This window comes from Rousettus aegyptiacus, unplaced genomic scaffold (genome assembly GCF_014176215.1).
Source record: "Rousettus aegyptiacus isolate mRouAeg1 unplaced genomic scaffold, mRouAeg1.p scaffold_m13_p_1, whole genome shotgun sequence".
Classification (NCBI taxonomy): Eukaryota; Metazoa; Chordata; class Mammalia; order Chiroptera; family Pteropodidae; genus Rousettus; species Rousettus aegyptiacus.
The window spans coordinates 94,835,226-94,858,259 of record NW_023416284.1 but is presented as its reverse complement, the minus strand read 5'-3'; the positions used below and the strand labels follow the sequence as shown (position 1 = coordinate 94,858,259).

Sequence of the window (23,034 nt, the reverse complement as noted above, 5' to 3'; positions counted from 1 at the left end):
GATTGTTTCCCCACCCTGGGCAATTATGATTGACATTTTCTCCTTATCTGGTGCAGATCATGCCCCAATACCATTATCCACACTGCCTTGTCTTATATTATATAAGTGGCTATGGAGGATATCTATGGTGTCCCACTGCCTTTTGGGATGCACCTTGTATGTAAGTTTGCTAATCAACACAATGTAAGGATAGAGTTGTCAGCTTCTTCCTCCGGTTTCACAGTACCCCCCTCCCCCAATTTTTCCCACACGCTTACCCTATAAACCGGCAATTTCACCTCTATGTATTTACAAGAGAAATGAAAACATGCATACAAAAGACTTGTACATGAATGCTCCATAGCAGCTTTATTCATAATCGCCTCAAAAATATAATATTGTGCAAAAGAAGCCAGGCGCAGAAGAGTATATATTCTAAATTCCATTTACATAAAGTTCAAGAAGAGTCAAATCTAATCTATAGGAATTTCAGAATAGTAGTTGGCTCTGGAAAAGAGGAATTGACTAAAAAATGTGTGAGGGAACTTTCTGGGGTGCTGGAAATGTTTTATGTCTTGATTGAGTTAGTGATTACACAGGTACATACATTGTCAAAACTCATGGAACTGTTTTAAAATTCATGGATTTTAACATCTGTGATTTTGTAACATCAGAACCAGCTCAAAATGGTCCTATCCTGTTTAACAAGTTGCCAGGTTCCTTTTCAGGAACAACAGACTAAAACTGCAAGTCATACAACAGAAGCATGCGCAGATGAGAGAACTTTGACCTCCAGCCGCACCTAGAACAAAAGTCTTCACACGCACACACACACACACACACACACACACACACGAGACCAAAGGACCAGGACGTAACCAGAACTTGAACACTTGGAAGCTGAGCATCTGTTTTCCAGAAAGATCTAGTGCTGACCATAAATGGCCAAGCCCCAAGGTCCTCCAATTAAAATTTGCCCTGCAGGTGCTTCCCTGTATCTGTTCCTCCTATGCCCTTAAAAACTTGGTGAGTTCGGGTTGTTGGGCATTAGTTTCCTGTTCTCTTGGGCGGCACTATTCATAATAAAATAGCCAATCTTCCTCCACTGCGATGCTCAGTGTTTAGTGTTGGGTTCTGTTAGCACTAGGTGGACGAATTTTTTCTGTTTTGTAATAATTTCACTGAAGGTAGGATTTACCTTAATAAAAAAATTATGTATGAATAAAATCAGTGAGAAAACCGTTACTTAGCTTAAATAAGAAAATCAAATTGCGAGATAGTCTTTGACATGCATCTTTTGTTGGACATTTAATCAATTTTTAATTTTTATTTTGAAGGTCAGAGTATTGAAAATCTCCATTTATAGATTCATAAAGATCTATTGTTGTAAATCTTGATTAAAACTTTAAATCAAGATAGAATAATCCCTTCATAAGGAATACCGAAATTCTCCAAGTATATTTGAGTTATGCTCATTGTATGTTTTTGTTATAAGATTAATGAATTCACCTTCCATCAGGTCAACATCTTAACATCTTTGACTCAGATTATATCAGAAAGAAATGGACTGCATATTTGTGGTTCAACTTAGAAGCCTTTAAGATAGAAATAACCTTTGAAATTCTTCTGAAGTATTTCAGAAATTAGCAGATTTTTATTTTCAAAGAAATTGAATTTTGTATTACAACTACATCTTAGGAAAGCATGTAGTCCAGTCTCTTCCTTATTGATCACTTAACCAAGAATGTTTTTAATTTTTTAAAATTTATTTATTTAAATTAGTTTCAAGTATACAGTATATTGGTTAGACATCTATATAGTTCATAAAACTATCTCCGCAATTGCTCCCTCCCTTTCCTGGCCCTCCACCTAGCCATCATATTAATGCTAACTTCATTCATTCCCTCTGTGTTTTTAATGTTTAAAAAATTAAAAATTCAACATCTATATTGTTGAATTCAAAGGTTTAACTCATTCATGTGGTTAAAAGTATATGCCAGGGAAGCTGATACATGGATAAAATTCTTTCTCATAACATCTCGAGAGTAGATTTTCCTTTCTTTTTTAAATTTCAGTTAAAGTAAAACTTCTGCCCTTAGTTTGAAAAAGTGCTTGAAGGCATAGCTTTGTGAAGGTCAGTGAACTTCTGTGTGATAGAGAAGGAATTTATATGTAGCTCTCATATCTTTACAAAAATTTTAAAAATGTTATTTTAGTCAAGATATGCCTCTGATGAGTTGATGACATTTATTGCTGTTGACAAAACTTCTTTTTCAGGGCTGTAAGAACGATCTTTGTTGTCAGAATGAGGAGTGTCCATGTGAAGAGTTTCTTTTCTCATGAAAGTAGCAAGACTAGATGCATTACCAAGCATCGCAGGGGCTCCCTGGGTGCAGGATATGAAGGTTTTCTTTCCAAAATTTTATTTGGTAAACATATTTTTACCATTTCCAAAATGTTTACAGTATTTGTAAGTATCCAAAAAGGACTCACAAAACAAGAATTCTTCCTCGATACATCAGTATGTATACAGGAAACAAAAAGAGGGAGCTACCTACATGGAGAGATATGGGTGGAGAGATATAACTTATTTAGGCACCCTTTCAGGCTGGACAGGTATGAGAGGCTCATTCAATTTTGCTGATGTTATACTTCAATTTACATTCATTTACACACACACACACACACACACACACACCCCTCACTCTGGCTTTCGTGTTCCTGTCACATTCAATAATGCAAGTGAAACAATATAATACGTGGTTTTCACCATTTGTTCTTTTCTTTGACATTTCATTTTAAGTTGAGTTTATAAAAAAGATACACTATAAAGCTAAAACATCTGATTCAATTTGCTTAACTTTTAAATTTGTTTAAGGAGGTGTCTATCAAGTTTCTCCACTATAAAGTTATTTTTTTCTTTGCAATTAACAAATATTTTGAACTTATGTAAATGTTCTGTGCCTTGTTAAACCTTCACCAGCTAGTTTTAGCATCCGATAATGACTCTTGCCTAAACCAATTTTTACTGCGATATCTACTAAATGGTGGCTTTCTAACTCTTTATGACTTTATTAGTTGGCATTCTACTGTAAGTAAGAAATTTTCCTTCTTCCCTATGTATGTTTGTATGTATGCATGCATGCATGTGGTTATAACACCGTTAGGTCATTATATATTACTATAGTTATTTATTTTAATGCTCCAAGTGACATTTTTGAAACTCAGTTTTTGTATGGATTTTAATTGTTTTCATGAACTTAAAGAGAAATACGTAATTTGTATGTTAAGTAAAATTATATTTAAGAAATATATATAATATATTTAAAAACAAGACAAGTTTACCTGGTTTTATCACCTTTAATGATTTTTAGTCCTCAGATAGACATATGAATTATAGCAGCAGTAGCTCAAGAATTGTATCACTCTGAGAATCTGCCTATTGTTGCACATGACATTGACTGACTTTCTGTGTCTTCCTTGAAATATTGGTTCCTGGTTTGTAAATCATTTACAGTTTTTTTCACAAAGTTTCTATCATATATATTATATTGCAATAATAGAGTTATAATAATTGCTTTATATAAGCTTATGTTTTAAAATAGTTAAGAAATGAGCAAAAATGTTTATAGAATCTTTTTCATTTTTTCTATTTTTATTTTTTATTATAGTTGGCATACAATATTATATTAGTTTCAGGTGTATAACACAAAGATTAGACATTTATATAACTTATGAAGTGATCACCCCAATAAATCCAGTACCCATCTGACATCATACATATTTATTACAATACTACTGACTATATCCCCCATGCTTCTACATCCCCATGACTGTTTTGTAACTACCAATTTGTACCTCTTACTCCCTCCCCCTTCAATAATCCCCCACGCCCCAATTTGACAACCATCAAAATGCTATGTGTATCTATGAGCTTGTTTCTGTTGTTTATTGGTTTATCCTGTTCTCTAGATTCCACATATGACATTTGTCTTTCTCTGTCTGACTTGCTCTACTCAGCACAATACCTTCTAGGTCCATCCATGTTTTGCAAATGGCAAGATTTCATTCTTTTTCATGGCTGAGTACTATGCCACCTCTTCTTTATCTATTCATCCATTGATGGACACCCAGGTTGCCTCCATATCTTAGCTACTGTAAATACTCCTGCAATGAACATATGGATTCACATAGCCCTTCAAAGTAGTGTTTTGAGTTTCTTTAGATAAATTCCCAGAAGTGGAGTAACTGGGTCCTTCTTTGTCTGTCATTATAGCTATTGTTTTAAGGTTTATTTTTGCCCTCCTAGCACCGACACCAGAGCGAGATACGGTTGCTGCTTCCCTTGTGTCCGCATTAGCCACCTGGCTGCTCTGGCCCGCACTGAACTGCCACCTCCACCACCGTCCCTTCCACCTCTCGGCAGTTCGAAATGAAGCGGTTGTTATTTCTGGAAGGAAACTTGCCCAGAAGATTAAGTAAGAAGTCTGGCAGGAGGTGGAAGAGTAGGTGGCATCGGGCAACAAATGGCCACACCTGAATGTGCTTCTGGTTGGCGAGAATCCTACAAGTCATTCCTGTGTCCTCAACAAAACCAGGGCCGCTGCAGATGTGGGAATCAACAGTGAGACAATTGTGAAACCAGCTTCAATTTCAGAAGAACTGTTTGATTTAATTAATAAACTAAATAATGATGATAATGTCGATGGCCTCTTTGTTCAGCTACCTCTTCCGGAGTACACTGATGAGAGAAAGATCTGCAATGCTATTTCTCCAGACAAGGATGTCGATGGCTTTCATGTAATTAATGTAAGGCGAATGTGTTTGGACCAGTATTCCATATTACCGGCTACCCCATGAAGTATATGAGAAATAATTAAGCGAACTGGTATCCCAATTCTAGCGAAGAATGTAGTTGCAGCTGGAAGGTCAAAAAATGTTGAAATGCCCAATGTTACTGCACACAGATGAGGCCCACGAACGTCCTGGAAGTGATGCCACTGTTACAATATCTTACACTGATACACTCCCAAAGAGCAGCTGAAGAAACATACAAATTCTTGCAGAAATTGTGGTCTCTGCTGCAGGCATTCCAAACCTAATCACAGCAGATATGATCAAGGAAGGAGCAGACGTTATTGATGTGGGGATAAATAGAACTCAAGATCCCATCACTGCTAAATCCAAGTTGGTTGGAGATGTGGATTTTGAAGGACTCTTTTTGAAGGACTCAGGAAGAAACCTGGTTATATCACTCCAGTCCCTGGGGGCATCGCCCATGACAGTGGTGATGCTAATGAAGAATACAATTCTTGCTGCAAAAAAGGTGCTGAGTCTTGAAGAGCAGGAAGTACTGAAGTCTAAGGAGCTTGGAGTGACAACTAATTAACTGTCGTGTATTCTGTGTCATGAACAGTACTCCAAGCCAATTCAAGAGGCAAAACGGACCAATAGAAATGCAATATTTTAATTTATCCTACTGAAATGGTTTTAAATGATGCTTTGTATTTATTGAAAGCTTAAATAGATGGGTGTTTGCGCACATAGCTTTGTAGCACCTCACCAGGGAGCATGCCAGTATCATGCTGGGTCATGTGATCTAGCTATAGGAGAAGCCATTAATCTAGTGATTAACATGGAAGGACACTGTCACATTGAGAACTGCTGCTTAGCTTTGTTAGACCACTACAAGTTGCCTTTTCTAGGATTGTATTTCCCAAGTGCTGTTTCAGAAAGAGTTGATACTCACTTTAGGTTCCAAACCTTTTGAGTTGAACTGGTCAAACCAAAGGAAAAATGTTGCTATAGAAAATTTTGGAAAAGGTAAAAAGGGAGAAATGATGGCAATTGAGTAAAAAAAAAAAAAAAAAAGTTACCCTAATTTTATACGTATTGACCAATGACCAGAAGAAAAGCTACATGTTAAGTTTCCCGAGTTGTCATTTTATAGCTTAGTCATTGGGAAAATGTCTAGGGCTGTTCCATGTGCTATTAGCCCTTGTGTTATGTGTGTTACCATCCATGAGGTCTCCTCATTTTACTTTTCTAGGATCGAAAGGCTTATTTTATAAATTGTGTTTATTATCACATTTAGTTTTCCCTATATCCTTAAACTTTACTGTTAAGATTTTTTATTGTTGGAGGTTTCTGTGTGGTTTCTTTGGTAGATCTTGAAACCTATTTTTGAAAAACAAAACTTGGGCTTAATAATCATTGGGGCAGCCTGTATAAGTAGGCAACTTACTTTTCCATCAAAGAATTGTCAGCAGCTGCCTGGTTTTCTCTGAAACACCTGTTGGTCCACTGCCCGCCCCCCACCCCCACTCTGCACCTCATAGGTTTTAGAGAGTTTGAGTTACTATGGAATTTAAACAGACTTTCTGATTAAAGGGTTTTTTTTTTAAATAAAACACTTCTGATTGGTAAAAACAAAAATAAAAATAAATAAAGTCTATTTTGTCTGGTATAAGTATTGCTACCCCAGCTTTTGTTTGTTTCCATTTTCATGAAACATCTTCCTCTCTTTACTTTCAATCTGTGTGTCTTTCCATCTGAAGTAAGTCTCTTGTAGGCAGCATATGTAAGGGTCTTGTTTTCTTATTCATTCAGCCACCTTATCTTTTGATTGAAGCATTTAATCCATTTACATTTAATGTAATTGTCGCTAGATATATATAGTCCCTCTAACATTTCCTGTAATACTCACTGAGTGATAAACTCCTTTAGATTTTTCTTATCTGGGAAGCTCTTTATCTGCCCTAAGATTCTAAATGATAGCTTTGCTTGGTAGAGTAATCTTGGTTATAGGTCTTTACTTTTCATCTCTTTGAATATTTCCTGCCAATCCCTTCTGGCCTGCAAAGATTCTGTTGAGAAATCAGCTGACAGTCTTGTAGGAGACCCCTTGTAGGTGGCAAATTGCTTTTCTCTTGCTGCTTTTAAGATTCCCTCTTTTTATTTAACCCTTGGCATTTTGTGATATGCCTTGGTATGGGCCTCTTTGGGTTCAAATTGTTTTAGACTCTCTGTGCTTCCTGGGGTTGTATGTCTATTTCCTTCATCAGGTTACAGAAGTTTTCAGTCATTATTTCTTGAAATAAGTTTTCAATTCCTTGCTCTCTCTCTTCTCCTTCTGGTATACCTATGATGTGAATATTGGTATGCTCGATGTTGTCCCAGACTCCTTAAACGATCCTCATTTCTTTGTATTCTTTTTTATTGTTGCTGTTCTGATTGGGTGTTTTTTTGCTACCTTGTCTTCTAAATCACTGACTTTGTCCTCTGCTTCATCTAGTCTACTGTTGATTAATCCTAAGGTATTCTTCATATCAGTTATTGTATTCTTCATTTCTGAATGGTTCTTTTTTATGTTTTTAATCTCCACTTTTATGTTTTCTATCTCTTTGTTAAAGTTTTCACTGAGTTCATCTACTCTTCCCTTACGTTTATTGAGCATCCTTATAACAAGTGTTTTGAACTCTGCAGCTGGTAGATTGCTTATCTCCATTTGTTTAGTTCTTTTTCTGGAGCTTTCTTCTGATCTTTCGTGTGGGTCATGTTTCTTAGTTTCCCCATTTTGGCTGCCTCCCTGTGTTTGTTTATATGTATTATATGCTATGTCTCCCAGTCTTAGTAGAGTGGCTTTATGTAGTAGGTATCCTGTGGGGCCCAGTAGCACAGTCTTCGCTGGTCGCCTGAGCTGGGTGCCAGAGGTGTGTCCCTTGGACACCCAGGGTTTTTGTATGCCCTCCTGTTGTAGTTGAGGCTTAGTTGCTGTTTGCACATCAGTGGGAGGGATTGACCTGTGGGCCAATTGGTTGTGAGGACTGGCCGGTGAGCAGCCAACCCTACAAAGCAGGATTCACTTTAGAAAGGCTCTTACACATACTCTGTCTGCCCAGTGGGTGTGTCATCCTCAGATGTGACCCCAGGTGGTGCTCCAGCTCTGACCAAAGGCAGCCTCCAGGCTTACAGGTCAGGGCCTCCCAGAAGGGGCCATGCCACAGGCCAAGTTCAGCTGCAGCCTGTGCCCTGCCTGGCAAATGGCTGCTACCCATGCTGGGCTTAGAAGTGCCTCAAGAGGACAAGCCCCAATCCAAGGCTGACTGCCACTAGTGCCAGGCTTGGAGTTGCTCAGTAAAAGGTTCAGGGCATGCTGAGGCCAGATACAGCTTATTTATGTTTTGTAAATCTTTGAGAGATTTTAGAAAAGTCCTCAGTGTAAGCCAAGCCAGGTCATTTGTATGGAAAAACCACTATACATGGCTTGGGTGGGACTACATGTTGGGACGGGTGGGATCTCAGAGAATTATCAGGGCAGGGTGACCATTGTTAGCTACATTGATGGAGACTCAGATATGGCTCCCACTTGCATCTGCAAGCTGGGCAGGGGAGGGCTCAACAAAGGAACAGTGCCTTCTGCCAGCAATTCTGTCTGGGAAAAAGCTAGATATGACAAGTTTTTGACCATTATTTCTAGAATTAAAAAAAGTCTGCTCTCTTCTCTCTCTCCTCTACTTTGGACACAACCATTAGATATATATCAGTATGCTTGATGTTGCCCCACAGGTCTCTAAACACTGTTTATTTTTCTTCATTTTTCAGACTGGGTATTTTCTATTTACTTATATTCAAGTTCATTGATTCTTTCTTCTATCATCTACAAACTGATGCTAAGCCCCTTAATGAATGTTTTTATTTAGTCGAACTTTGTCGTACATACATAAACTTTACTATTTTAATCATTTCTAAATATACAGTTCAGTGGCATTAAGTACATTCACATTGTTGCAACCATCAAAATTTTTCATCTTCTCAAAATGAAACTGTCACCTGTTAAACAATAACTCCCCATTCTATCCTCCCCTCAGTCCCTTGAAACCACCATTTTACTTGCTATCTCTATAAACTGCCTATTCCAGGTACCTCAAATAGGTGGAATCATATACCTATTTTTTGTGACTGGCTCTCTTGGCTTAGCATAACGTCTTCAAAGTTCATCATGTTGTAGCATGTGTCAGAACTTCCTTCCTTTTTAAGGTTGAATAATATTCCATTGAATGCATAGACTACATTTTGTTCACCCATTAATCCATCAATGAGTATCCAAGTTGCTTCCACCTTTGGTTATCATGACTAGACTGCTTTGAAAAGGTATGTACAGTATCTGTTCATATCTCTGCTTTCAATTCTTTTGGGTATATACTCAGAAGTAGAATTACTGAATCATATGATAATTTTATATCATACTGTTTTCCAAAGCAGTTGCACCATTTTCATCTCCAGAAGCAGTGCTCAAATGTTCCAATTTTTCCACATCCTCACTAACATTTGTGATTTTCTGGTGTGTGTGTGTGTGTGTGTGTGTGTGTGTTTCCACAACAGCCACTTTAATGAGTTTAAAGTGATATCTCAATCTCATTGTTTTTATTTGTATTTCCCTAATAATGGTAATGTTGAGTATCTTCTCATGTGCTTATCAGCCATTTGTATATCTTCTTTGGAAAAATGTCGATTCATGTCCCTTGCCTATTTTTAATTTTTTTTTCTCTTTTTATTGTTGTTGAGTTGTAAGAGTTCTTTGTATATTCTGGATCTTAATTCTTTATCAGAAATATGTTTTGAAAATACTTTCTCCCATTTCAAAGGTTGCCTTTTCACTCTGTCGGTAGTGTCCTTTGATGCACTAAAGATTTTACTTTGATGAAGTCATATTTATTTATTTATTTATTTATTTATTTTGCTTTTGTTTTCTGTTTTTGTTTTGTTTTTTTTGGTGTCATGTCTAAGAAATCATTGCCAAATCCAATGTCATGAAGATTCTCCTCTGTGTTTTCTTCTAAGAGCTTTATAATTTTATCTCTTACATTTAGGTCTTGAATCCATTTTTTTGGTCAATTTTTGCAGATGGTGAAAGCTGAGGATCCAACTTCATTCTTTTAGATGTGTATATCCAGTTTTTCCAACATCATTTGTTGAAAATACTGCCTTCTCCCCCACTGAATGGTCTTTGCATCCTTGTCAAAAATCATTTGACTGCATATGCAAGAGTTTATTTCTGGGCTCTCTATTCTGTACTTTTGGTCTAGACATATGTCTCTCTTTATGCCTGTATTACACTGTTTTGATTACTGTATCTTTGTAGTAAATTTTAAAACCAGGGAGTGCAACACCTTCAATTTGTTTTTTTCCCAAGATTGTTTTGGCTACGGGGTCTCTTGAGATTTCATATCAATTTCAGTATGGATTTTTCTATTTCTGCAAAAGAGAATGTTGTTGAGATTTGTATGGGGATCGCATTGAATGTATAGACTGATTTGGGTGGTTCAGTTGACCCTAAACAAAATGGAGACTGGGTGTGCCAACCACTCAAGCTGTCAAAAACCTATGTATAACTTAAATTGGCCCTCCACATATTTGGATTCCCAACTGTGGATCAAAAATACAGTTTGAGGATCAATTGTATTGTATTCTCCAGCTCTAGAATATCCACTTTTTTACTATTAATATCTCCTTATTGAGAATCTCTATTATTGATTCATTGTTGTCATATTCTCTTTTAATTCTTTAAACATGATTTCCTTTAGTTCTTTAAACCTAATTATAATAACCTCTTTAAGTATTGTCTGCTAAATTCGGTATCTGTGATTGCTTAGAGTTGGTTTATATGGATTGCTTTTTTCCCTTTTGAGTATAGTCACACATTCCCATTTCTTTGTGTGTCTTGTAACAGTTTGTGGTTGTTGAAAAATTAAACACTTTAGATGATATCTTTAGGAACTCTGGATTCTAATCCCCCCTGCCAACACACACATATACAGGTTATTGTTATTACTATGTTTGTTTATTGTTTCTCTCCTTAATAACTTGTCTGGGTTTAATTCATGAAATCTGTCTCTCCCACAGTATACAGCTGCTGATGTCTCTGTTCTGTTTTGTTACTTTTGACTCTTTTTATTTCTGGCTTCCTATGGATTGTCACATGTCTGTATAGCTTAGTGGTCAGCCACTGATCGGACAGAGGTTTATTGACACCTCGGTCAATAAGTCTTCTGTCCTATACTGGTAGGTCTGTGTATGGGTAGGGGAGGCCATTTTCAAGTCCTATCCAACTTTTACTTTCTGTTGGGCCCTTTTGTATCTCCTCTGTACATGCACATAACCTTGGTGTTGGTTAGGTGTATATAGCTGACTTGGGCCCTCTCTGGTCTCCTCTGTGCAGGCATGCAGCCTCTGCCTGGAACATGCTTGCCCCTACCAAGAGCCATTGTCCCTTCTCACTTGTCTGCCTCTGAGATTGTCATTTACATCAACAGTGTTGCTGGGTGTGTGCCACTGTCCACTGTTCCAAATTGAATGAGACCTCATTGATCACAGTAGAGAAGTCACTGGTCCTGATTGCCCCCAAATTTAGAATTTCTGTATCAAATAAGCAAAAGAGGAGTGTAAAAGAGAAGCCCTAGGCAAGAACACCACAGATTCCCATTATTCTAACCTGAATTCAGTAGTTTTTCAACTATAAATACTTCTCAGATCCTTGTATGATTTTGTTTGGTTTCTGCGGAACTGAAATGGTTGTTTCTGTCTTTTTTTTTTTTTTTTTTTGTAAACAATTGCTTTTGTCACTAGTTTCTTTCTGAGGAAAGCATATTCTACTCTCTTCACTTGGCCATACCTGGGAGTCATGCCTCCGGTTTTCTTATTTTAAATGCTCAGTATTTTCCAAGGAAAAATAATATACAAATACCACCTGTACAACATACTGTGTGCTCATGCCTTTACTTCAAAACGCAGACAACATACAAAGAGGGAGTTTAAGGAGAAAAGTAAAAGAAATAGCCTCTGCTACTTACAGAATTTATAACTCTATAATGACCTGTATCACGGGTGAGCAATAGTAAATTATCTTAAATAATATTCTGTAACGGTTACTTCAACAATTAGGCATGTTTGAAACTGCCCAGTTCACACTTCTAGACTGTATACTTGTTCATGTTACAGGTTAAGTTCAAGCTGGCTTATCAAGAGTTAATAATTCTCATTTGAACTATTGGTTTGTAAAACTTGAACCGATAATGGAAACAACTCCCTTTTTTTGTTTGTTTGATCAACAAGCAATTTTTGATAGAAATCCCTGGAAAGCAACAAAGATATCTGAGCTTTCAATGTGAGAAACACATCAGTTACCAGGTGCAGGGTGATCCAATGGCTAGCCAGCTACATCACACAAATATAAATAGATGGAAGACTATAATCATGTATTATCTAGTAATAGATTTAATAATACTGTAATTCTGAAGTAATTATCAGTAGAAATGCTATTTTCAAATATCTACAGCAACTTTAATAGTATATGGAAATAGCTATGGTTTCTGTTGATGACAACATCGTAGATACTACTAATATTACTGGGGTTTGTTGCCCACTTTATTAATTATTTATTACTGCATAACAAATTGCCCCAAATTTTAGTAGATTGAAACAACACTTATTATCTCACACAGTTTCTAAGGGTCAGAAATCTGGAAGCAGATTATCCTGGTAGTACTGGCTCAGGGTTTTTCCTGAAGTTTAAGTCAAGCTGTTGGCAAGGACTACAGCCATCTAAATGCTTGACTAAGCTGGAAGATCCACTTCCAAGCTCACTCATGTGGCTGTTCGCAGAAGGCTCACTTACTTGATGAACTCTATTTTATAATGGGTGGCAATTTGTCAAGTTGAAAAACTATCATTCCAGCCTCCCTTGCAGCTAAGTGTTACCACACGCTATGTTCTAGCCAATGAGACATAAGTGGAAGTTGTTGGACGGAACTTCTGAGAAGTCTTAAAACTTCCCAGATAGTTGCTCTCTTGGATTATCAAGCAACCACTAAGGGTGGTAAAGGAGAAAGAAAGCCTGAGTCCTTAATAACAAGAGAACCTTCCTTCAGCTTTCTTTTTAAATGGGGAGAAATGGCTTCTTTAGAGCCTTGTGTTAGCCTAACCTAATTCTGATATGCATACATTATCTTATCTTGTTTTTTTCCTAACGAAAACCCTGGGAGGGAATATTTTAATATCTTCTCTTTATGGAAAGGAAATCAGAAGATAGATTAGTAGACTTGTCCAAGCTTATATGTATAGTATAGGCAGAGCTGGAATTCAAACTCAGGTGTGTCTGACTCCCAACCAATGCTTGTGACTACTAGACTACATGGTTATTTTGCAGCATGGACAATCTATGTTCTCTGCAATAGCAATAATGGTAACAATAGTGATATCTAACACTTGATGAACTCCTGCTGTGTGCCAGGCACTCACTATGCTACAGTTTCATTTACTCTTAACAACCTCCAGGAGGTAGGTATTATTATCTCCATTCTACAGATGAGGAAACTGAAGTTTGGAAATTCTAAGTCATTTGCCCATGACTCAGGCAGAGACTTAGGTAGCCGAGACATGATTTCATGGACACTTCAGAAAGCCACCTTGGGATATGGTGTGGAAAATGGGTTAGAAGGGGAAAGAGCAAAGACCAGGGGCTTATTTAGAGAGCTATTGAAATATTTGTGAGTAGAGGAGAGGAAGGCATGAGTACTTGTACACTATGTCCCAGGTCCTGGTTTCCAAGATGTAAGGTATAATATGTGCTCTGGGAAGCTCCTTGTAAAATAGGTCATCTGCAAAAGATGAGTTTGAGGATATGCTTATCTCTCTTCTCTGAGGCTTTAGGAAGCTCCTCCCATTTCTTTTTGTCTCTTACTTCCTTTAGCTTCTGGAACACCCACTGTCCCAATCTCACTCAGAGTCTGTGGAAGGAATAGAGTGGATGGAAGAGAAGAGGTGATAAACCCATTAACTTTAGAATGTTATGAACTTAAGGGAGAACTCTTGGTGAGTGAAGGGTAAGGAGTGGGACCATCGATCAGAAGTTTAACTCATCCCTTGTTACTCAGCTCAGACCTTTGAGGAATCACCCAAATTCTAAAACCAGAGCAGGTCAATGTGGGAAGTGCCCTTTTACCTATTAGAGGAGGTAAATGAAGCCCGCAGAGGTTGGGTAACTGGCTGAAGATCACAGAGTAAGTAAAAGGTAGATTAAAAGCTCATATCTTTTTCACCAGCATATTTGCTACCTATACAAGAAATGGAAACTGATGCTGCTAACTCAAACCAAAAGAAACACTTTGGAAAGATATAGGCTAGCTCACAGAATTGAGGCAAAGCTGGAGCAGCTTTCATCAGCCTGATAACTTGGGTATAAGCAACAGAAATGGATTCTGGGTACATTAATTAGAAAAAATATATACTGAAAGGATTAAAAGAATATACAAGAAAGAGGTTTGGAAGCAAGGTGGCCAGGAATAATGCTCCAAATCATACTATAAAAGTGGTAAGGTCACCACTGCCACTGGCATCTGGGCACACACATCAAAGCTTGCATGGTAAATACCCTTCACCATGGACAATGCTGTGAACACCACTGCTGTGACTGCCTCTGAAAACTGGATTGACTCATCAGCCACCATCCTCACAGAACCATTAGTATGCTGCTCCTGGCTTCGTGTCACATTTCCAGTTCATAGCTCGAGTGTATCTAATTAATGGATCCTTGTCATGTACACAGCTCTGGCAACAAGAGATTATGGAAAAGCAAGTATCTGGTATTTTCAGCTACTTTGGGGGAATGTGGGCTTTGCTTCATAAGAAAGGATACTAGTTAAAAATCAGAAAGTAGTTCGGGTGCTGCATAGTCAAAAAGGACAAATGTAGTTGCAGGAAATGCACTTGAACCTTAAAAGTTTTTTGTAACAGTATTTTAAAAAAATGCTTAATTTGTTCCTGCTATTGTAGCTGGAGATTAAGGGGGGAGGGCATGGGAGATTAAGAGGTAAATAATAAGAATATATTCTCAAAACAAAGAATTCTGATCAATATATTATTTAATAATATTTTCTTATTTTGAATTAACATACCTCCATTTTCTCCAGACACAGGGAGCTGAGCCCTGCCAGGAAAAATCATTAAACAGTACCTATGGGTGCCAGAAGGCATCCAAGGCCCTTCTAATCACCATGCCCCAACACAGCTTAGTTATCCTGTTTTTCTGCACTCTTGAAATATAACAAGTCCAAATTTCTCACTCACTTTTTTAATGCAGGACAAATGGTTGTTTTGCCTCCACTATGCCACTAAAAAGTGCTCTTCCAATAAATCCTGGTTGCTAAACCCACTGATATTTTTAGTTATTTTCTTACTTAACCAAACAGCCAGATTTGGCCTAGTTGACAACTTACTAATTCTTGAAATATTGCCTTGCTGTATTAGTCAGTGTTCTTTAGAGAAACAGAACCAACAAACATAGATAGATGATTGATAGATAGATAGATAGATAGATAGATAGATAGATAGATAGACAGACAGTAAAAAATTGGCTCACGTGATTATAGTGGCTGACAAGACCCAAGACCTACAGTCAGCAGCTGGAGACCTGAGAGAGCCAATGATATAGCTCCAGTATGAAGGCTCAGAAAGAGGTAATGAAAATCTAAAAACCCAGGAAGAGCTGATATTTCATTTGAGTCTGAAGACAGGAATAAAAATGTCCCAGATTAAGAAAGTCAGACAGGAGGAAATTTCCTTTTTCACTAGAGGGTCAGCCTTTTTTTTCTATTCATACCTTCAGCCGTTTAGAGAGGCCTGCCCACATTGGGGAGGGACATCTGCTTTACTCAGTCCACTAGTTCAAGTGTTAATCTCGTCTAGACACATCCTCACAGACGTATCCAGAATACTGTTTGACCAAATGTCTGGGCACCTTGTGGTCATCAAGCTGACATAAAATTAACCATCGCATTTGCCCTCTGAGATATATCACCACTTATTTCTCCTAATGCTTGTTCCTACCCTTTCTTGGTCTTTGTAGGCTATGCCCCTTGAATGTCAGTGAACCTCAGGGTTCTGTCTTGGGTAATTGTTCCTTTAGCCTATTCTCTCTGAGGGATTTTACTTTCTCAGATGACACAATGAGTATCTGTACATGCGCAACTCCCACATTTGTATCCTCAGCCAAGATCTCACCTCTGAACTCTCAGCTCTATCTATGTTGAGATGCCTCAAAATACTTTTGCATGACACCATGTCCTCTGTTCCAGAATAGTAGTCACCTCATGTCCTGATGTAGGCAGCAATTTCATAAGATCACTTGATGGGGAATTTCTTTTTGTCATAAATGTCAACCACAATGCTTACTTGAGTATACTTCATATGTGGATTTTTCCACTGTGTGTGAGAAGTCTTGAATCAACAGCTTTTCTGCTCCAGCACTTACGCTTTTCCATTTAGTGAATATTTATCTTGACAACCAATTCATTGGGTGTTGGGATGGATGTGTGTCTGCTATCACGTGGCATACTTAACATGTGACAATTTACCTTTGGGCATTGTGGAAGAGTAAATTCTCAAGGCCACCTAATGGCAGCTATCCTAAAAGCAGCTATTTAGGACTACTTTAATGCCTTGCGACCATTACCGTGGAAGATGATTTCCAGAAAACTATGAGGAAAAATTAAAATTTGTGTGGACAGTGGAGGGCAGCATACTAATTAGCATGCATAGGAACTAAGTAGCCACTCCACGTCGTTTTATTTTTGGCATTTTCAAACTCAACAATCCCAAAATAAAATTCATGCTTGCCTACATCTTCCCCAAAATGTTTTCTTCTTCCTAAATTGTTTCAGTTAACACTATCAATGAGAATATTGTCCAAGGCAGAAACCGAGTGGTCACCCTTGACTCCAAGCTCTTCCTCATCCTCACATCCACCCAATCATGTCTTGCTCAATACACCTGCTAAATATCTGTGAAACCCTCCACTTCTCTCCACTCCCACTGCCAGTACCTTAATTCAGGCAATCTAACCTCTTGCATCAATTTCAATTGCTTAAGTGGTCTCCTTGTATCACCTTGTCTTCTCACTTCTAACCCACTTCCACACAGCAACCAGAACGATCTTCCCAAAATAGAGGAAGATGTCACTCCCCCCAATTATGACCTTCGATGGCTTTCCACTGTTCTACTTGAATTACAACTCCAATGAATTACAATGAACTCCAATGAATTACAACTGTTCTACTTGAATTACTACTCCAATGAATTACAATGAATTCAACTGAACAATCATTGCTTCCTCAGCCTCATTTTCTCCAATTCCACCAATTTGCGTGGGCTTGGGCAAGTTACTTAATCTCTCATTGCCTATATTTTCTCATCTTTAAAAGGGAATTATAACAGGATGGTACAAGAATTAATTCTTCTAAAGTGCTGGTAGGGTGGGACTCTTCCCCCAATCAGAAGAATGCTACCCAGGACAATCTGTGCCTATGTTGGAAGACAACACAGGCAGCTCGTGTGGTAGGAACCTGGTATTCCAGGGGAGGAAGGCCAATATACAGATTCGTATGGCTCAGAGTGACATGTAGTTCACACAATCAAGCATTAAAGCTCCCTGGAGAAATGCCCTGTGCCCCAGCCACAGCAGCCATTCCAACCTTCCATTAAAGGACTCTTGTAGGAAGACGGCTTGAGAAAATAAGATGGAGCACACTGACAGATTGGCCATGCTGAGGACTAAGGCTCTGCTGCTATTGGTTACATCCTCCGGCCCCTCTGCCAAGTGCCTATCCATACTGATAGCATGAGAGCTCAGGTCACTGAAGAAGGAAATGGAAAATGCTGGGTGGCATGTCATCTACCTTCTTCAATGGGCCTCTGGGATTAGGTCTGCGCCCCAGTTGTTATGGGATTGACGGTCAGCAGGTGTTTTGTTGAGAAGCTGGGAATTACAAAGGTGTTGGTGATTCCGAAGGTGATTAAGTGTGGCCTAGAGTTGCAGGGAGGGCTATCCTGCCTCTGCAGTGACACCATTACCAGGAGTGACACCACTGGGGAAATTCCAGAGCACTGGGAAGGAGGGTAGCACCTTTGGCCTGATTAGTGGCTTTCTCAGAACTGGGAAAACCTGGGGCGAGAAAGCCTCAGGAATCAACCATGTGACAGGATGCCAGTGATGTTCTGGTATATGTTTAACTGGCTATCCAGGGGGGAAATTTCTGATTTGCCAATTTCTGTGGTGTAAATATTCCCACCACGGCTGATTTCAAACTACCCAACATATCACTGAATGTAGAGTTGGGAAGAGAGAAAATCAGCCCTTGGGAGTTAGTGCACCACTGGGAGACGCCAGGTAAGGAGGTGAGGAACCAAGAAGAAAAGAACTGAGAAAGGGCCCCTTAATCGGGGAGTCCTCTCATAGCTAGACATAAAACTCACAGAGTCACGTGTGAAAACCTGTCCAGTCTCATCCATCCCCAGGTTAAGTTTCATGTCAATCATCACTTCAGAAACACTTGGCTGTGCTTACCTGGGGTGAAGTAGTATCACCTGAGGCCCCCTCAGTGGTCTCCTGGGTGTGTGCCTGCATAGAACTATAGTGTTCTTATGTACTACTGAGGGGTTTTCAGGGCCTGCCTTCCATGCTAAGGATCCAAACTTGCCTCAGAGATGCCCTTGAAGGCCCTTGGTTAGAGCTGGGTAGAGGCCTGGGAGAGCTTGATTTCTAAAGAGCTGGTGCCTATATACCAAAGGGAAGTAGAACTAGAAGCAAACTGAGAAGGCTCTGGCAACCCAGGTGGGCCAGGTATAGCCTACAGGCTGTCTGCCTGGGGTTCAGGAATGTGAGGACACACAGAATCTAACAAGGCTTTTGTGGGAAGCTTTCGACTTTTTGACCCCTTATTAGAATGTACTTTCGTAACACCTTGTTTTGTTCAGTGCCATACCCTAAACACCTAGAGCAGTGCCTAGTAAAAAAAATGGGTATCTAATAATGATTGTTCCGTTGAATTCATTGGAAAATACAGAATTCAGAATTTGGCTGCTATATGAAAAAAAAAAAAGTCACACCAGATTAAATTATTCACAGATCACCCAAGGAAAGTGGGTCTGGAAATTGGATCTGAGGTGGGAATCTGGGTTAGGCTTTGGTAAAGCATCAGCAAGCAGGAAATACTGCTTGGAAATTAAATTAATGAACTCAGAATACCCATGGTGGGTACTGTTTGGGGATGCTGCCACCGAAGGAATTATAGCATCTGGGTATTTATTGAGCAGCTACTAGGGGTCCAACCCTTTCCTAGGATCCATATGCTTTTCTAAACTGAATAATCAGCTGCACAAGACAGTTCATTATTTTCCATCAATACAAGGCCCCATCTTCTCCCCAGTATCCCCTACACCTATTGGCTCCACTCTCATATATGGGAAAAGCAGGGAGAGTTGACCAGGTGGGAAGGTTTTTTTCTTTGAAAGAAGCTAATGTGTTCAGAAGAACAAGCCCGTGGGCTGCTGTAACCAATGACGGGTATGCTGCTCAAGTCAGGCTCTGCACCTGTTAACAAGCCTACATTTCTGCACAAGGAACAGCGATCCCAGGATTCTCCAAATCGTCTTAGGTTCTTCCTAGGTTAGGACCACAATGCAAGTTTCTTCTCTTATACCTCGGGTGCCTCTGAACTCCCAGGTTATCCTTGGATACGTGAGAAGATTATTTCAGTCAGGGTGTAAAAAGTCAACGAGCAGTTGGAGAGGGCTGCCCATCCCAGGCTCTTCTGCAGCTGTGGTGACAGCATGAATGATCGTTCACGGAGGAAGAAAAAGTAGTGAGAGAGAAGGGCTGGAGATAATGAGTGGATTCAGGTCTTTCTATAAGAACAGCAGCTTCCAATCAAAGCAACAGAGGACAGGTATCCAGCTCTCCAGCCCACAAAGAGCAAAGTCCCCTGCCCTGGTACAGTCTGAAAGCTTGGATGAAGCACGCCTAGGGGCAGAGCGAGCGCTTTCTAGGTTAACATAATCAGATAGATATGGGACACCTGCCACTCAATCACTGCAAAATGCCTCACAGAGCTAGCTGGCTGCATTCATCTGCTTAATAAAGCCAGAATCTGAAATAAACCCTCTTTATCCAATTTCTCAGAGCCTTGTTGTAGAGAACATGCCTTCAATTAGAGCCAGACTGCACGGTAGTGGGGCTCAGCAATACTACGGTTTGGTGCTACAAGGCGGAAAAGTTACCCTGTACTTTTCCCAGCAAGCAAAATATAGATGTTTAATATCAGATATCTCACCAGGGAAAGAACATACTGTAGCTCAGAGAAATAATGCAAAAGAGGGGGTTAACTTTTAGTTTGTGTCTTTAAAATAAAATAGAACACTTAGGGTTTTGTTTGCAGGCAGTGCAGTAATTGGAATAATTATTTAAGCCTCACAATAACATATCGGTATTTTAGCAGTGAAGAAACTAAAATGGGTAAGGGTAAAGGGGGTCAAACATGTGGTGATGAAAGGAGATATGACTTTGGGTGGTAAACACACAATACAGATGATGTATTATCGATTTATACACTTGAAACCTACATAACTTTATTAATTATTATGTCACCCTGATAAATTTAATTTTGAAAGTTTAAAAAAAGAAACTGAGACTCAGAGACTGAATAACTTGCCTAATGTCACACAGTTACAAATGGCAGGGCTGGGATTCAAATTCAGCTAGTCAGACTTTTCATGTTTTCTTTTTCGAAGTCTATATTTAAGAGCTCACTTTCTTAACCTGTGTGGCACACTTGAGAGAAATGTGGTATTCTGCAGGGAGAGGTTGCAAGTCACTGTGTCTAGCAGTTGAGGCGGAGGATGGTTAGTCTACGAGATCACTCTCTGCAGATCACCTTCAGTCAAGATGTTTCTTCTTTGAGGATCTTTCCTCTAATGATGTATGTATAAGTGTGTTCACTGCAGCATTGTTTTATAAAAAGTGAGATGGATTGGTCCCGAATATGTGTGTCCTGTAGCTTGTGTCAGTCATCATGGGACCTTAGCAGGTTGCTGCCACCACCACTGGGGGCAAGGAGAAACAAGTGTGAAGAAATCAAAATGGGACAATATATATGTAAGTATCTAAAAAATAAATAATGTTACACAAGAACCAGTTAACTACAAATACACAGCTCATGTCCTGTTTTCTAGCACCCAAAATAACTTCTAAGGATTTCAGTAACAATGAAACATTTTACTGGAAATGAAGTTTATTTTCTTAAGCCCATATCTTGTCAAAACATAAATGGCTGTTCATACAAAGTGGCGGCTGCATCGTCTTTTTCTTGGTTGGTTGGAAGCAGATCAATTTCAGCTTGGGCCCTCTGCCTTGCGTTTATTGAAGTTTTGCACTGTAAAGGTTTTGTGAAATTGGGAGCCTAATTGATTTCATTTTTATTTCAATGCAGATTGCTGGACCTTCAGATGGAAGTGGTTACATTACAGATTATTTTGGAATCAGACTTATAAGACTGATACTAATGAAACATTTAAAAAAACATTTTCTGTAAACATTTTTTAATAAAACAACAGATTTGAGCCTCCTTGATTTTAATAAAGAACTCCCAGCATGTGGATTCCCAGATTTTCCTTTCTCTTTCTTCATGTACTACTTTTTGGGTTCTATATAACTTTTTGTTGTTATTTTTGCTGTTTTAGTTATAAGTATATATTCTGAGATTTATTTAATAGGACCTTCTTTGAGAGCTATATGAAAAAAAAAGAGTAAAGATTTAAAGCAAACTAGGTCACAAACAGACTGGAAAAACAAATTATGATACAGACATGCAATGGCATAATGGTCCACTGTAACAAAGAAAGAGCAAGTTCCTTATGTCCCGACATGGAACTTCAGGGAAAGCAAGTTATAGAATAGTGTATAGTTTGTTACCATTTGTGCAAAAGAAGGGGAAAGACCACATGCGTGTATCCGTGTATCCGCTTATATAGACAGAGGAGGCCTCTGGAAGGACACACAGGGAATGGGTAGGTAACACTAACTGCCTCTGTGTGGGGAAGTGGTCACTGGGGACAAGATTGACAGACCCTTCACTTTAGGTCCTCCTGTATCTTTTGATTTCAAACCATGTGACCATATTACCTATTTGAAAAATGTTTATCTGTATCCTTCTAAAAGAACGAACTGAAGAGAAAACAAATAAAAATTTATATATGCTGATGCAATCACATAAACAAAACACATGTATAGGAGAAACAGGATATTATTACATCAAGATGGTAATAATCTTTTCTCTGTTTCTCCAGAATTTTTATAATATGGTTATGAAAGATATTTTTAAAATGTTTAATTTACTTCTTCCTTGACCACACTAGTATTTCAACCATTACTCATGGAAGACTAGAGACTCCGGAATCCCAATTTCACAGTATATTCGACAAAGGAAAAACAGACCATCCCTAAAAAGTTGACAAGTCAATAGTTTCCAATCATTTATGAAAATACATGGGGTATAAATAAAGAATTACAAAGAATGGTTCTCCAGGTAAGCAGTAAAAAGGGAGAGAAAAATAAATACCTTTCCACCTGCTGGGAAATTATTGAATGACATAATACAGTTCACATTCTTACTAGAGACCTCTCCGTTTCAAATGACAGCTCTTCAACTTCCCATATTGTCCCTCATTCTCATCACTGGTAACCTGATACCACAGGTTATCCTAAGCTTCTCTCCCAAACATTAAACTAGTTTCCTTTCTGTTAAGGAGGCAGCAAAAGAGAGATGCCTTTAATTTAAAAAACAAAAAAAAAAAACAAAAAAATCACCCAAGTTCTCACAAAATCACTGCCTGTGTTTTCTGACACTGGGTAAAATAAATTTGAAAACAATTTTAGAACTCCAAATGAAAGAAGGTAATTCACCCCATCCCGAAATTAGGTAAGCAGTGACCTACCTCTGGAGAAAACAACAACAACAACAAAACAACAACAACAACAACAACAAAATCACAACAGTCAGGGGCTTAACAGAGCCCTTCTGCTATGGCCATGATCTTGGGTTTGGCTTCTCAGGCTGACATTCACTTGAGTTTATCATCTGATACAGTCACTTTCTTGGTTGCAATTTATGAGCTGCCAGTGTTTACTTGTGAGACTGTCTGGGAGCTGGAAGGGAAGAAAGATAA

The 23,034-nt window shown here is 38.7% G+C and overlaps 1 protein-coding gene and 2 pseudogenes across 2 annotated transcripts in view; 2 read left to right on the top strand and 1 right to left on the bottom strand.

Annotated features, from left to right (window-relative positions):
• Nucleotides 1–111: 111 nt before the first annotated feature.
• Nucleotides 112–5,368, top strand: LOC107514704 (annotated as a pseudogene).
• A 9,050-nt stretch (nt 5,369–14,418) lies between these two features.
• Nucleotides 14,419–21,385, top strand: LOC107514703 (annotated as a pseudogene).
• RNF8 (ring finger protein 8) overlaps nt 21,065–23,034 on the bottom strand; it is a 41,810-nt gene continuing 39,840 nt past the window's right edge. For both annotated transcript variants that reach the window (XR_004956353.1, XR_004956354.1), the window contains one exon: nt 21,065–23,014. The gene's annotated coding sequence lies outside the window, so the exon portion shown is untranslated. The remainder of the gene's footprint in view (nt 23,015–23,034) is intronic.